General features: G+C 42.3%; 1 protein-coding gene and 1 long non-coding RNA gene across 7 annotated transcripts in view; one reads left to right on the top strand and one right to left on the bottom strand.

Annotated features, from left to right (window-relative positions):
- LOC308589448 overlaps positions 1–12207 on the bottom strand; it is a 46341-nt gene that overhangs the window by 3126 nt on the left and 31008 nt on the right. For 2 of the 5 annotated variants that reach the window (XR_014009256.1, XR_014009257.1), the window contains exons 2-4: positions 7145–7258; positions 4350–4612; positions 1056–1200 (exon numbers count right to left, since the gene is read on the bottom strand). This is a non-coding gene — a long non-coding RNA (uncharacterized lncRNA). Of the gene's footprint in view, positions 1–1055; positions 1201–4345; positions 4613–7144; positions 9763–12207 lie in introns of those variants that run through there. The other 3 variants (XR_014009258.1, XR_014009259.1, XR_014009260.1) reach the window with 3 other exon arrangements.
- Positions 1–12207, top strand: part of SH3RF3 (SH3 domain containing ring finger 3) — a 210141-nt gene that overhangs the window by 188355 nt on the left and 9579 nt on the right. The gene's annotated exons all lie outside the window — the stretch shown is intronic.

Raw genomic sequence — 12207 nt, 5'->3', positions numbered from 1 at the left:
GTTGGGTTTTGTAAACCAGTAAATGAATACCCTCAAAGACAGAAGAAAGGGGTTGCAAATGGCCTGGGGAAACTATGACCCTCCCGATAATGCTGGACTCCAACTCCCATCAGCCCCAGCCTTCAGGGATGATGGGAGTTGTAGTCCAAAGCATCTGGATGGGGAAGGCCATGCTGGGAGGGAGATGGGTGCAATTTCCATTCTAAAAACCTATGCCCTTGTTGCATGCTTTTATCCATTCCTAGGAAGCGGGTGGCGCTATGGGTTAAACCACAGAGCCTAGGACTTGCCTATCAGAAGGTCGGCAGTTCAAATCCCCGCAACGGGGTGAGCTCCCGTTGCTCAGTACCCGCTCCTGCCAACTTAGCAGTTCGAAAGCACGTCAAAGTGCAAGTAGATAAATAGGTACCGCTCCAGCGGGAAGGTAAACGACGTTTCCGTGTGCTGCTCTGGTTCGCCAGAAGCGGCTTAGTTGTGCTGGCCACATGACCCAGAAGCTGTACGCCGGCTCCCTCGGCCAATAAAGCGAGATGAGCACCGCAACCCCAGAGTCGGCCACGACTGGACCTAATGGCCAGGGGTCCCTTTACCTTTAAGCTATCCCTATATTTATTCTTTTCTGCCATTGTTTCCTCCAAATTCTCCCCAGTTTCTTCATGTCCCATTGCTCCATCTTGAAACTTCTCATTTATTTTCAAATCTTTGATTTCAGGTAATGCTCTTCTTATCTAGCTCATGGGGTGAGAAACCTGTGGTCCTCCAAATTACAGTCTGAAACATCTGGCAGGTGTCAAGTTGGGAAAGGCTTGCTTTAGTAGAGTTTAGTACTGTATGTCTATGGAACTGCAGCCCATGACATATAAACTCAATCTGAGCCAACATGTATTATTTGTTAAAAGTCTCTGGATAGAATTTCCTCTTCCAGCTAACTTAAATATTGCCTGATAAGATAATTACAAAATACCCTATGATTTCTTATGAGTTGATTACTCTTATGCCACTTTCCCTTGTAAATAATGTGGCTCCTTTTTGCCATCTCATATAAAACTACTTACATGAATGGACTGATGTGGCCTCAATCGCTTAATCTGATGAAGTAAATCACACTGGGTGGTTGTTCTTTCTGAAGAACCCCCTCATTTGGTTTCTGATGAGAATTTTGATTAAACTTCTCGAAAACATCCGGCACAGTGGCTCCTCCTAAAATGAAAGATAAGTTGTTGCTTCTGGGAACAGTTTGTTAATTTATCATCAGCCGCAGTGCATCTTTATTGCTTTTTGATGCCTGGAATGTATCCCAAACTATTTGAAAACCAACTATCTGAAACTATCATTTGTTCTACGTTAGCAGTGAAATCTGTCCAAAAAGTTTAATGTAGAGCCAAATTAACATATGGCCTTAAAGCTGTATTGATCCATGTGAGGCTGAGGCTGCGTCTGGCTCTCAGTCACTCTTCTGATGCACGTTTTTCTGTCTCTCGGCCTGGGTCACAACTTCTGTAGTGACCCTCCTTGTTACTAACTAGGAGAAGCAAGTAAAGGTAAAGGGACCCCTGACCATTAGGGGTTGCGGTGCTCATCTCGCTTTATTGGCTGAGGGAGCCGGCATACAGCTTCCGGGTCATGTGACCAGCATGACTAAGCCGCTTCTGGCGAACCAGAGCAGCGCACAGAAACGCCATTTACCTTCCCACCGGAGCGGTACCTATTTATCTACTTGCACTTTGAGGTGCTTTCGAACTGGTAGGTTGGCAGGAGCTGGGACTGAGCAACGGGAGCTCACCCCATCACGGGGATTCGATCCGCCGATCTTCTGATCAGCAAGCCCTAGGCTCTGTGGTTTAACCCACAGCACCACCCACTGGTACAGGGGCTTATATTGTGTAAGCCCCTAAAAATGATCTGCAATGCATGTGACATGTTCAGTTGCTGAAGGGAAAATCTCCCTACCCCGGTGGATCATATTAAATACCAGTAATAATGCATCTTGCCCAGTGTATGGAAAACAAGGTATGGATGACGAGCATGTTTTAAAAATTGAGAATGGGTGCACTGGTTGCTGTTTTTCCCAGGATTCGGGGAGGGAGTTCAACTCTCACCACCCATACAATATTTATTCATTTGTATAGCTATAAAATAAAGTTATTGGGGAGGCAAGACATAAAGGCCTTGGGTGAAAAGCACAGGGTCTGGGTCAGTTCATATTGGGACAGGTGGTCCTTAAGGTATTGAGTTCCTGAGCCATGTAAGGCTTTAACCTTTAGCCTGGTAGTCATAGGTAGGGATCAGGAGGGAATTCAGTTCAGTTTGCATTTACTTAATTCCATTTGAACTTAATTTGCACTTCCCGAAGAAATCTGTGAACCAGAAAGCAGCCAGCCTTTAAAATGCACACTTCTCTGAATTTTGTAATGCAACTGTACTGTGAAGTAGTATACAAACATGCATTTTTACCAGGGTGAAATGTGAGCAAGAGACTACATATGTTGATGAAAATATTCAAAACTGCATTATTTTAGGGGGGAAATGCTGTATGTTAAATAAAGATGTCTATATTTGAAGAAATTCACACTAAAATTCTGGTGATGATTTTTTTTAAAAAAGTAACAAACTGATGTGAAAAACTGAGAAATGGAAAGATACTTAAACATCCAGATTACTCATAGAGCAACCATGCAGACAATAGATGGATCTCTCCATTTCCCCTCCAACCCCCCGCTTTCTTTCTGCACTGGCTGCAGAGGAACAGAAGCCGGTCCCCTCAGTTCTGCTCCACTTCTCTGGCCTACTAGATAGAAGACAATTACAGAGAGTGGGGGCAGGACTGCTAAAATGCGAGCATCCTTCAGTTCTATGCTGGCTCTGGAGGAGGAAGCTTCCCCTCTGCTGAAGCAAACATGGAAACACAGGCTACTAGCTTATTTGCAAGGTGGTAAAAAACCAACCAACATGTGGTCTAGTCATTTTTCTGGACTTATTTACAAGGCTTCAAAAAAAAAACATACAGAAAATAAACTACAGCCCTAGAGAGCATAAAAATCATGGGCAGTGCCTGCTGCCATACATTTAAATTTAGCTGTCCTATTCCAGTATGAAATGGAATGTTGTCAGCTATCTGAGTATTCCTTACTCAGTGTTCAAAGCTGTAACAGGGTTGTCTGTAGAAAGTTATTTGATAATAAGCAGTAGTATGCCCAACCAGTTTTGCATTGTTTTCATTCGCTAGAATGAAATCAGTGGAAACATACAATCTGATTAGACACTTGTCTTGAACCTTTCTGCCAAAGCAAAATGTGAATTATTTTGAACTATTTCTTTCATCACAAAACATTTTTTTAAAGTCATCCGAATTGCTCACTCCATCAAGAGACTTCCGTGCTCATTGAGTAACCCATAGTCTGTGCATTAGAAGAACAAATCATTCTGACACAGTTGACTAAGACACAGTTGACTAAGTGTTAACATCTGTATTTCAACTATCTCTTGTCTAAGCTTGTTCAAAAAGAAGAGAAGTGCTTTTATCTCTACATAACTGCTAGGGAGGGAGGAATTTCTATTTCTGAAAATATTTGGCAATGGCCAACTCTTTTATGTAACGTGATTAGAGTATGTTCAAATTCCCACTCCCGTACAGCATCTTAAACAGAAAAGCACATCAATTGTGAATTGTAAGCATACTACAAAGGATGCGGGTGGCGCTGTGGGTTAAACTACAGAGCCTAGGGCTTGCCGATCATAAGGTTGGCAGTTCGAATCCCCGGGACGGATTGAGCTCCCGCTGCTCAGTCCCTGCTCCTGCCAACCTAGCAGTTTGAATGCACATCAGAGTGCAAGTAGATAAATAGGTACCGCTCCAGCGGGAAGGTAAACGGCGTTTCCGTGCGCTGCTCTGGTTTGCCAGAAGCGGCTTAGGCATGCTGGCCTCGTGACCTGGAAGCCAGTAAAGTGAGATGAGCGCCACAACATGACCTAATGGTCAGGGGTCCCTTTACCTTTACCTTTAAGCATACTACAAGTACCTTCAGTAGTACACTGCAAACTTCCTATTGAGCTGTCAGTCAGTAAACATTGGTAAGGGTTAAAACAAAAATGAGTACATAGTATGCACAACCTTGAATTGTTTCAAGCTGGATAGCACATTGATTAAAATTCTTCCCTTTTTTGGAACTAGTACTTTTAGGAAGTCACAATCTGGATTTTAAATCCAGAAGATTTTAAAATAAGCATAACAAAACAGTATGCAGCTGCACTCACTGGCTCTTCTCATTTCTAATTTGTTCTAACTATAGAAATGCAACGCTGCCAAGTTTTGAATTGCAATGATAAAGGCTCAAGTAGAACTTACGTACTGCTAAAGTTCGATTTCCTTTCCGAACACATAGGATGTTGTCTCCAGCACACATGATCCACAGCCTCCCCCATTCCATCTCGGTTCTGAAATGATCATGTGGTCTGTCAGAAGCCTGGCAGGTGTCTGGAAAATCCTCTCTCTTTCTTGTATTTGCTCTTTGGTTCCCAAGGATACTTCCAGAGAGTTGTTGACCAATGCTTCTCATGCAGGCAAGTTCCTCATTTCCTCATTGACTCCAGATTTACAGTTTCTGGGGGAAATCTGATAAGTAAAAGAAAACCTGTTAGCAATATCAAGCCATGTTTGATTGCACCCCACTATACAAAAATAAAATAAAATCTGATTATGTTCTTCTGGATCAGCCTTTGTTGAAAAGACTGCCAAGGCTTCCTGAAAGTACATCTTTTTTAAAAAAAAAAATGGAAAAGTGAACATTGTATGAAGCCTTAAATCAGGGATAGATAACAGTGTGCCCTCTAGATGTCTAGACTACAAATCCTACCTTCCTCAGGCAGCAAGGGCAATGACCAGGTGTTATGGGACTTGTAGTCTGCAATATGTGGACTTGGCTGCCCCTGGTCAAACTTTAGGGAACAAATTGTCCTGTATGAACTTCCCTGATCTGCGTGGGAAGCTGTTCTCTGCATCCCACCTTCCCCTCCAGTTAGGGCACAGAGCCAGGCTTTCTTTTTGGTGTCACTCACACTGAGGAATGCACTTCCTCGGGGGAAAGTTCCTGGTTCCCTCCCTGATGGTTTTCTTCAGGGTATTTGCTACGGGCTGATTTTGCTTGGATTTAACATGGGGAAACCCAGCCAGATGGGCGGGATATAAATCATAAAATTATTATTATTGTTGTTGTTATTATTATTTGTTTGATCTGTTTTTGCACTGCGTTTTAGTAATGATTGTTTTAAGTCAGCTTTCAATATTGTATGCTGTTGTGGGTGCAATCTACCGCACTGAATATAACTCATATAGAGATAGATAGATAGATGATAGATAGATGGATAAATAGATAGATAGATGGATAGATGGATAGATGGATAGATAGATAGATAGATAGATAGATGATAGATAGATAGATAGATAGATAGATAGATAGATAGATAGATAGATGGATAGAGGATAGATGGATAGATAGATAGACAGATAGATAGGGAAAGTCATGTTTGGTGCGTTAAGCAAGAAGTGTGTGGGTTGGTGTAAGTTGCCTGCAGGACAGGGCTGAAAGTTGGACCGTCTCCAACATTGGGGAGTGGGGGGAAAGTGCCGGTACTGCATACCTCTGATTACTGCCAGACATATTTTCTGGTCTGCACTACATTAGGTGTACCTTAGCCTATGGTGCAGACAATGCAGGTCCAAGAACTGGCGGAAGTTGAGGGCTGGTTGGGTACGCACTGAAGGTTCATTCAAACTCCTTCGAGGGTGCATTTTTATAGGGAACAAGATGAAAACTTTGCCAAAGTGGGGCAGAGAGAAGCCCACTAGATAAGAATAAGGAACCACCACATGCAGCCCCTCCAGGCGTCTATAACTGATCCTTAAGAGTCCCTCCAGGCCAACATCCATCACCTTCCTTGTTTTGTACCTTATTTTTGCCAAGCTGGAATCAATCCTTGAACTCTGATAATGCTTCAACAGTCCATATAGTTTGAAACACTTAACCGTAACGCCATTTGGGTTGTGCATAGAGCTGTCTCTTTTGTTCCATCGTCATAGAGGTATCTGATAATAAAACAGAGTATCTAGCTCATATTTAGCATCTTCCCCACCCTTTCCTTACTCTGCATTAGAGCATAAGGACAGAAAGCTGGCACTCAGCTAATGAATATTTCTCAGGCTGGCAATTAACCCAGCCAAACGCATTAACCCCAGCTGTCAAAGCATAGTTTGCTTCAGATTCTATAATAAAGCAGATTTCTCCCCTTTGTTGGTTTCAGCTCTTTTAGACACGCAATATGGTGTTGTTCAAAAAAGGACTTCTCTTAAACATTTATGTTGTTCAGCGGTGTTTTTAAATACTGGGAATCCACACGCCACTTTGAATCAACTGCCAAGCAACTCTCAGAATGTAAATGTTCAGAAGGTTCCTCCTAAGTGATCACACTGAAATTTTCCCAGTTTTCACCCAAAGTAGTCCAGCACATTCAAAAAACGAAGCTTAAAAAGTGTGAAGCAAAAATATTTGGGGGTTGAGTTTGCTGTTGTTTAAGGCCAATTGGCATGTTACACAATTCCTACGTAGAAAGCACTTCTAGGTCGGAAGAAGCATGTGATCTGAATATAGATCGTTCTGTGTAACAATTACATACACACATCTATTTCACTGCATGCACATTTGGACCACATTCTGTGTGGACAAGCTTAAATCGGTGTGAGCCGGTCTGGTACAGTGGTTATAGAGTGTTGGGTTCAAATCCCCACTTAGCCACAAAGCTCATTGTTTGGGCTAGTCACTGTCTCTTAGCCCCTCACAGGGTCGTTGTGATGATGTATGCCACTTTAAGCCCCTTGCAGGAAAGATGGGATATCACTGCAACAACAGTAACTAGGGACTAAGCCTATTGATTTCAGTGAACTTAAATTAACCTTACGTTGTGGCCGTTGTACACACGAGCCAAAAGATGTGCTCTCTTGCTGCTGCTTCCTAGCACATGTATCAAAACAGATGTATATATGCAATGATCACATTAGCTTTTTCAAAGGTGAATGCAACTTCATTTTACAACGTAGCCAAACATTCTCCAAAACGTGTTCAAATATCTAATCAAAGAACTGGATACTTACCAGTAGATACTGCATCAACAGCAACATCATCATCAGTGCAGAAATGTAGTCTAGATTAGTGATGAACATAGATCACAGACTTGCCTCCTGGGTTAGAGCAAGGAGTGCTGGTCCCTGAAATTATGTACAACATGTTTTAATTATTTTATCAAGCCTGTTGGCCTTGCTTGTAAGACAAACATCATTTTCCTCTTTTTAATTTATTATTACATTTATAGCTCACCTTTCCTCCAGGAGACTCAAGGTGGCCTACATGGTTCCCCACTTTCCATTTTATCCTCATAACAACTCTGCAACTACCACAAAGAAGACCCTGTCCCAAGCCACCACGTAATGAGTCTTCTGCAGATTATAGGGCCTGTGCAGACTGAGAGGAGCTCCCATCAAGCATTTCGGCCCCAGGCCATTTGCCACACCACTCAGCACCTTGATATCAAAATGAGAGCCCCATAATAATAATAATTGATTTCTTATACCCCGCCCATCTGATTGAATTGCCTCAGCCACTCTGGGCGGCTTCCAACACAAATACAGCATCAAACATTAAAAGCTTCCCCAAACAAGAGCTGCCCTCAGATGTCTACAAAAAATTATATAGCTGTTTAATTCTTTGACATCTGCCGGGAGGGCATTCCGCAGGGCGACCGCCGAAAATGCCTTCTGTCTGGTTCCCTGTAATTTCACTTCTCACAGTGAGGGGACTGCCAGAAGGCCCTTGGAGCTGGAATTCAGTGCCTGGGCTGAACAATGGGGGCAGAGACGCTCCTTCAGGTACACAGGGCCAAAGGCTTTAAAGGTCAGCACGAACACTTGGAATTGTGCTCAGAAATATACTGGGAGCCAATGTAGATCTTTTAGGGCCAATGTTCTGTGGTCCTGGCAGCCACTCCCAGTCACCAGTTTAGCAGCTGTGTTCTGGGTTTATTATAGTTTCCAAGTCACATTCAAAGGTAGTCATGTTGTTGTATTCCTGTCAAGAAACAGGGACTGGGCTGGAGAAGGCCTCAGTTTCCCAAATGAATCAGAGCTCTATGAGAAAAGACAAATTTGGAGAGGCAGATCTTGCCTTGTGCTAATCCCTTCTCACCCTCCTTTATTCTCCCTCACTGAAGAAGACAACTAGCAGATCTGGCAAGATGCATTAATTCAAAAACTGTAAGTAGAAATTGTGGTAGAGCTCACAGTTCTCTGTTTACTCCTGATTATATTCACACATTGCACTGAAAAGCAATGTGACAAATGGGCTTGAAAAGATGTATATATTCATCTGAGAGCCAGGATTGGCTGAAGCATCCTCTCAAGTGGACAGAGCCCACTTTTGTTGTGCAACTGTTGTGCAAATATTTCTGTTACATACTGGTTTGAAAAATGGTGGCAGTAGTGACAAATTGTCTGGCTTTTCAGTGATCTTCAAGCAGTTAGCTTGCTTATAAATCTCTCTGGAGTAACTCAGAAAACCTTGTTTCATTTACTTTTTCAGCAAAGCCAGACATACTTCATGCTCACTATAATATAGTTGAGGGTGATAGTTAAAGGGAATTTTGGTGCTGATTACCCAAGAAGAGTGTAGCCTGAAGCTTTGTGAATTTGTGAGAGTTGGTTATGTGAGGAGCTTGAGGGGGAGAAAATGCTTGCTGCTATTGCATTAGCCAAGTGAGTTTTTAAAAAAATTAAATGAAGACCACCTACAAAAATCTAGATCTCAGGTGTTTCTTTTTTTCTTTAGAATTACACATATCAAGTTTCTGTCACTTAAGGAGACGAAAGAATGTAAAGCTGCGTGGGTTTATCTGTTTTGTTTTTAAAAAAGAAAATCTGCCTCTGGTAAAAGCCAGGAAGTTGAGCTAATGTAAGTGTAAAATTAAAGTATTATCAAGCTGCAAACTGCATTTCGTCATTGAATATTTCATTAGATTTCCAGAATATTCAGCACATTAGCAAAAAATTTCCTTTCTGTGTGTGTGGGTGTTTAAATCCCAGCGGCTTCTTTTTCTCCATAAAGAAAATGTGAGAACTTGAGAATACTAGTCAATATTCTAATTCAGTGTTCATTTCATACAAGTGAGCTAGAAAACCTTATTTAATAAAGCAGGGTTGTAGCTCACTTGTGATAGCCTTTTCCTGCCTCCTTAAAACACATTCTTTCTTTTCCTGTTTCCTCGACTGCCTTTTAAAGTTTCATTAGTTTCTCAAGAAATTTCAAGACACCTCAGAATGTCTTCAGCGTTGAATACATCACACCCAGCCTTTAAAAACGGCAGCAGTGTTTCACACAGACTTCCTAATTAATGTAAAAATTGATTACATGGTTGTGCGAACTCTTTTGAAAACACGTCCTTGTGCCTGCTTGGAAACTGTGCGTGGGATGAAAGCTATCCGTAGGGGTGTGTTCTTAAAAGGCTGGAAGCCTTATCACACTAAATTGATCTGCATCATCTTTCTGTTTAAAAAATCTCTTTCAACATCTTCACAACTCCTGCAATGCCTTTTTTTTTTTAACCGCAAATGTTCTAATGGCATTTAGAAAGTGGGGGTACATGGGCCACACCATGCTCTCAAGATGGCGTCGCAAAATCATTTATGAAAGGGGGAAATCACCAGGTTGACATGCTCCCTTGTTATTTATTCTATAGCATGGGCAGGCAAACTAAGGCCTGGGGGCAGGATCTGGCCCAATCACCTTCTAAATCCGGCCTGCAGGCGGTCCAGGAATCAGCGTATTTTTACAAGAGTAGAATGTGTCCTTTTATTTAAACTGCATCTCTGGGTTATTTGTGGGGCCTGCCTGGAGTTTTTACATGAGTAGAATGTGTGCTTTTATTTAAACTGCATCTCTGGGTTATTTGTGGGGCATAGGAATTCATTCATTCATTTCCCTCCAAAAAAATATAGTCCGACCCCCCACAAGGTCTGAGGGACAATGGACTGGCCCCCTGCTGACCCTTGTTCTATAGTAAGCATTTATTGAGAACATGCCCTAGAGGTGATCGTAATTGAAAGATTAGGTTCTTTATCTTTATTCCTAATATAAACTTGGGTCACTTCCAGGCAACCTGTTTAATGGGCATTCATCCTGAATTGCTTGTGGAGAGATTACATAGCATCGAACATTTCATGAGCATTCATCCTGATTTGTCTGTGCGGTTATTAGAGAGTGCTAAATCAATGTTATCCCACAGTTTCTAGTGCATTTCCCCCCATCACCAAAAGTCCAATATTTTGGTTCAGCGGATTTGTTTCACAAGAGCTCCAAATTATCTTACACTGCACAGCCTGAATTTGCAAGGTTCTGCATTTATCCCGCCCAAAATAGCAATCTGGAAGAGCTCCATGGCATGTGGGAGCATATTTGTAAGGATATTTTGACCCCTGGAGAAGTTCAAAATCACCCAGTGGTAAGAGCTTGTAGATATGGTGGTCCCCTGACTGGTCAAAACATGGTACTTCAGATTCTAGCTGGGAACTGTGGATCAGCTTGCACACCTATTGCAACATTTCCAGAAGACTTCAGCAAAGCCAGGTGCTTTCTTGGCCTCAAGTAATGGTGTTTGTGCGGGGAGAGGGGATATTTTCTCAGCAGCCAGCAGCACGGCATTGCATCATTGCAGATCAGGCTCTAAGGGACCCCCAGATGTTGCGGGACTACAACTCCCATTATCTACAGCCAGCTTAGCCAATTGTCAGGGATGATGGGTGTTGTAGTACAACAGTGTCTGAAGTCCCAAGGCTGAAGAACACTGATGCAGAAAACGCTAAGCTTGATGGTCTCCTATGTTTCTTCCCATCACTTCTCTTCCTGTCCCCAGAATTGCCCCTTACCTGCCCCACCTCTCTCTCTTTTTCACCTTTCTTTCCCCTTTTTGTGGTTGATTTAAATGGTAATGTGAATTAGGATGGGAGGAATGGGCATTACCTGTATGTACTTAATAAGATACCTTAGTTTTCCTTCACTTATACCTGTAAAATTTGCTTTAAAACCTAAGCCCGATTAATGAAAGAATAAAGCTCAGCTCTGTGTTATCGTTTTTCTGTCATCATCCAAGTGCATGGATTTAGACATGCACATCAAAAAATGGTATTACAAGCATTGTACAAAACAGGAACTTTCTTCAGCAGTATTCTTTTTCCAAACACTGTTGTGCACCGAACCCCAAGGGAGCAATTTACCATTTACCCCCCCAAAAAAACTCTGTTCGGTTACGTGGCAGCTGCTTTTGTCGGAGTATTAAGATGCTGCTGTATTTCCCCCTCCTCCCCAGCGAAAGTTTCATTCATTTATCTATTTATATCATTAACCCACTCAGTGCCTAATGACTTTGCACATGCAGCAACATTCCGCTTGCAGAAATATTGATCCTACAGAAAAGCTTTAGTTGCAAAACCGCAAGTGGCAGCTGGTGCCACTGGTTCTAATGATGGCAACTGAAAGAAAGCCCATTCAGAGACTGAATGGCTGCCCCAACTGAAAGGTTTGGGAAAGTAGCAGCAGATGGGATAGGGCAGAGGTGTCCTGAAGGACTTCATATGCTTGATTTGAAGATAAAACAGAGGGGAGTGGAATATGCACACCCTGAACTCTTGGAGGAAGGGCAAGAAGACATGAAATAAACATCTGTGTAAAGTTCAGGCTAGCTGCAGCTTAGAGAATCTGACGAGAGAGCATTATGCCTTATAAGAACATGGCTATGTGCACAACATACATTAAAGAACATGACATCCTCCAAAGAATCATGCGAACTGCAGGTCATTCCTCAGAGAGCATCAAGTCTGGCACCTTTAATAAACCGCAGTTCCCAGAACTCTTGGGTGAAAGTCATGTTCTTTAAATGTAAGCCATGTGTGCAGCCCATGTTGATTTCTTGTCCTGATAACAGAAAGGTCTCCAACACTGGGATTTAATCAAATCAGCCAAAAGGAAGGAAGCAATTTATTGTCATACTGAGGTCCTCAAGAATTTATTTGCCAGCGTGAAATGACAAAACACTGCTCTGTTTCCTCCAGGAGTAGAATCAAATAACACTGCCTTTTCAAATTCCAGCTGTTTAGAGGCTGACTTTTCCCTT

This window comes from Podarcis bocagei (genome assembly GCF_964188305.1).
Source record: "Podarcis bocagei genome assembly, chromosome: 6".
NCBI classification, from domain to species: domain Eukaryota; kingdom Metazoa; phylum Chordata; class Lepidosauria; order Squamata; family Lacertidae; genus Podarcis; species Podarcis bocagei.
The sequence above is the reverse complement of the archived record's forward strand: the minus strand, read 5'-3'. Positions and strand labels throughout refer to the sequence as shown.